Genomic DNA, 5,000 nt, shown 5'->3' on the forward strand with positions numbered 1-5,000 from the left:
CAGACAGACAGACAGACAGACAGACAGAGAGAGAGAGAGAGAGAGAGAGAGAGAGAGAGAGAGAGAGAGAGAGAGAGAGAGAGAGAGAGAGAGAGAGAGAGAGAGAGAGAGAGAGAGAGAGAGAGAGAGAGAGAGATGTGCGAGACAGACAGACAGGCAGACAGACAGACAGAATGTTTCATAATTCCATCGAGCAGCTTTAAACAATATTCCACCATCGAAGGTCACGCCAAGCGAGCGTACATTCCAGCCTCGAATCATTTGTATCCTGACTCGGGCTGGAATGATTCACTCTCGAGAGCCAATTCAATACAAATCATTGGAACTTAGACAATAAACACGAGAGAAACAGCGCACATGGCTGCCTCTCACGTTCTGTCGAGGCCACTTTAAGCCGAGTGCGAAAAGGCGTTTGAGGAGGGACAGGGAGGGAGGAAGGAAGAGAGAGAAGGGGGGAGGAAGGAGGGGGGAGGAAAGGAGAGAGAAGCGGGGGGGGCGGAAGGAAGGAGGGAGGAAAGGAGAGTGAAGGAGGGAGGCGAAGGAAGGAGGGAGGGAGGAGAGGAGAGAGAGGGGAGCAAGGAGAGAGAGGGGGGGACGAAAGGAGGGAGGTAAGGGGGAGGGACAGGGAGAGGCGGCGAGGGGGGAAGGAAAGGGGAGAGAGAAGGGGAGAGAGAAGGGGAAAGGAAGGGGGGAGGAGTGAGGAAGGACAGAGGGAGAGGGAGGGAGAGGAAGCGAGAGTGAGAGAGGGGGAGGTAAGGAGGGGAAAGAGAAAGAGAGGGGAGGGAAGGAAATGAGGAGGGAGAAAGGAAGAGAGAAAGGTTGGTAAGGGAAGAAGGGGGAGAGGTGGCAAGGGAAGGAGAAAGAGAATGAGGAAGAGATGGGGAGGGGGAAGAGAGAGAGAGAGAGAGAGAGAGAGAGAGAGAGAGAGAGAGAGAGAGAGAGAGAGAGAGAGAAAGTGTAGAACCACAGGCACACACTGCGAAGCGTATTCCATCTCATTAACATGATCCGCAAATATCGATATCTGATCTGAGTCAAGGAATGTTTCAACAGAAACTCCTTAAAGAAAAAAAAGTGTTATTGACGTCCGGAAGTAAGCCCTCTCAAGATACCTGACTTCATCGACATATCTATCTGACGCCAGGTCCGTGCCTAAAAAAATGTTTTCCTCCTCTTCGTCCAAAAGTATGACACAGAAAGGCTTCTCGATACTTGCACAAAAGGAATTCAGTTTCTATAGGCTCCTCGGATATTTTTCCTGGCATGCAATATCCATGCACTACCTTCATCATGTTTATAAGTTCCGGGAGGACATCATGTTTATCAAGAGTGCATTCACGCACGCCTGGGCCATAAAACACGGGCCTCGACTTAATCATCCATGAGGCTGTGTTGTTTCCTCGTCGCCGAACTTCTCACAGGAGCTCCGAGCCAAATCACATGCACACATTAGACGCAAACTCAAACACGAACACGAAGGAAAATATCGCACTCCCACTGGCAACAATACAGTCAACTCCTGCGCCGGATCATCAAAAGAGGAGGAAAAAGCAAGGAGGAAAAAGAAGTGATAGGAGGAACCTTGTCGACATGAGCGAAAATCCTCTGAAGACGCAGGGCGAAATGAGCTTTTCTACTTCACAGGTCGTCAATCTCACTTTGTCCACTAAACCAAAGGAAGAAGAAGAGTAAAAAAAAAAAGAAAAAAAAAGGAAGAAAAAAAAAAAAGTAATGCTGAAATAAGAGACGGGGGTGAGGGAGAGATAGATAAATAAACAGACAAGTGATATATATAAATATGTATATATACATATAAGTATATATATACATATATATACATATATATATATATATATATATATATATATATATATATATATATATATATATATAGAGAGAGAGAGAGAGAGAGAGAGAGAGAGAGAGAGAGAGAGAGAGAGAGAGAGAGAGAGAGAAGACAGACAGACAAACAGACAGAAAGACAGAGATAGACAGAACAAGAGAGAGAGTAACAGATAGATAGAGAGAGAGAGGGATGGAGGGAGGGAGGGAGAGAGATAGATAGATAGATAGATAGATAGAGAGAGAGACAGACAGACAGACAGACAGACAGATAGACAGAAAGTCCGACAGACAGACTGGCAGACAGACAAGCAGACAGGCAGAAAAACAGAAAGAAAGAGAGAGAGAGAGAGAGAGAGTAACGGATAGATAGACAGAAAGAGAGAGAGAGAGAGAGAGAGAGAGAGAAAGAAAAAAAGAAAGAGAGAGAGGACAGACGGACAGACAGACAGACAGAAAGACCGACAGACATAGACAGAGACAAAGAAAACAAAAGAAAGAGCGAGAGAGAGAGCGATAGAGAGAGAAAGAGAGAGGGAGAGAGAGAGAGAGAGACTAAGAATAAGAGGAAGGGGAAAGTCAGGGATTTACAAGACGTGTGAGAAACGAAAAAAACGTGAGAGACAAGAACGAAAGAAAAAAAAGCAAATGCGGAAGAGGGTTAATCACACAGCAGAGGAAGAGGACTCTTACAGACATCCCCAAAAAACACACGGACTTCAGAGTGAGAGAGAGGCTCCTTCAGGACGCATTGCTTCATTACTTGACTGCCAGGGAGTTCTTTCTCGGCCAAGGACTTCTTAGAATAAGGTTATGCAACAGATGGAAAGCTTCAGTAATGCAACTGTTTCTATAACTTGAGCCGTCCAGCTTCAAATGAGCTTCTCTTGGGATAGAAGCTCACTGTAACAATTGGCGTGACTTGGAATTGATAAGAATCGCACTGAATGATGTATAGTGTCAAGAGTGATTGTAATAACGTGATTAAAGCTTAAAGGGAACTAAAGCTGATCGCGTAGAGTGACTATAATGAAATTCGGTGATTAGGATTAACAAGTAGCCAGGGAGGGAAGTGACGAAACTTGTTTATTACATCATGGTAGTGTAGAAAAAAGAGGGATAAAAGAGTAGCCAAGATAACAATGATAATAACAATGATGATGATGAAGATGATCTTTTTGATGATGATGAAGATGGAGATGATAATAACGTTGATGAAAGAAATCATACTAATAAAAACAACAACAGCAGCAGAGATTCAACTCTTCCGTCCCCTTGGAAAGTGTTGCGAGTTCCCGATCGCCAGCCTGAACCTCGCACGCGTCGCCGATCAGAGCCGAGCACAACACTCCGGGTCCCATCTCGCTTTAAAGCACTCCACCTTCCTAAGCCTCCTCGAAAGCACTCGGCAAACTATGCATGCATTTGCCAACACCATGTAAGGTTTTCAGCGTCCAGGGCTCTCGACAAATCACAAACACGAATTATTAATGATATAGCGTACAGGTATTTGCAGGATTACGCAGGCACGTGCTTATCTACACATACAGGATTGCTTGCAGTAATAACACCACCTATGTATGAACAGGGGAATGTAAACAGTACATAATATATGCGAGAACATACTCACGCACACAATCATCATCAGCCAAATACTAGGATGAACAACCCTGCCAAATAGACATATATTATTTGCACGTGTACATATCTCCTGATCTTGAATACTAACCGATCTGTTACCGAGGCTACGTAGACGGTAAATAAGGGAAGAAAAAGAGTTAAGCTTGGTGCTAAATGATATGCTCTACATATACAGTGTGCTTATCAGTGAGGTTTAAAATTTCGAAGCCTTTTTCCCTTGTTTGATTTCTTATTTTTTCAATAACATCAAATCCCAAAAATGCAAGTTCCAGTGTGCAGTCTTGGAAATATCCATGAAACCAAAAAATTAAATTAATGATAATAGTAAGAAATGATGATATGGGTAAAACATATGTTCATAATGATAATAATAGTAATAATAATAATAATAATAATAATAATAATTATCATTATTATTATTATTATTATTATGATAATAATAATAATGATAATAATAATAATAATAATAATAATAATAATAATAATGACAATAACAATCATGATAATGATATAAATAATAATAATAATGATAAAAAGAAAAATAATAAGAAGCATAAAAATGAAAAAAAGAATAATAATCAATATAATGATAATGATAAAAAGAATAATAATGAAAATAATTGTAATGATAATGAAAATAATACCAATAATTATAATAATAATAATAATAACAATACTAATAATAATAATAATAGTAATAATAATAATAATAATAATAAAATAATAATGTAATAATAATAATAATAATAATAACAATAGTAGTAGTAGTAGTAGTAGTAATAATAATTTAGTAATTTAGAAGTACTAGTAGTAGTAGAAATAATAATAGTAGTAGTAATTATTTTTAAAAATTATAATAATAATAACAATAATAATAATAGCAATTATAATGATACAATGATACAAAATATTATTAATAATAATAGTAATGATAATGGTAATAATGATAGTAATGATAATAATAATGATAGAAATAATGACAATGATAATGATAATAATAATAATATATCATGAAGGACAAGGCATCACTAAGCAAAAATTAAGCAATACTTAAGTTTATTTGTCTTAGAGTATATGTTTTCATTTCACTCGTTCATTTTGAACAGTAGGAGCTTGTGAGAAGCTTTCACCTCTGGGATGTTGATTAAGAATTCATGCAACACTTCTGTATTTTAGAATGAAAGAGTTCATCATGCAACTTTCATTTATTTGTATATATGTCTGTTTTATTTGGTTAATAGTTTATTTTTCCAATGGGTGTGAGGAAAGGACAGGTGTCAAATGTATTACGATCATGAAAATCTTTGTTTGAACACCTAGATGCACGTAGACTTTCAACACATATTTGCTCATTAGTGTTGTATAATGAACCATCTTAAGCAATAATATAATGTGTTCCGATTCTCCTTCTTGTTCTTATTATCATTATTGTTTTAATAATCATTAATATTCTTATCCTAATATCAATATCATTACCATTATCATTAGTGTCATTATTATCATTATTATTACCATTA

The sequence above is a fragment of the Penaeus monodon genome, chromosome 18 (genome assembly GCF_015228065.2).
Source record: "Penaeus monodon isolate SGIC_2016 chromosome 18, NSTDA_Pmon_1, whole genome shotgun sequence".
NCBI lineage: Eukaryota > Metazoa > Arthropoda > Malacostraca > Decapoda > Penaeidae > Penaeus > Penaeus monodon.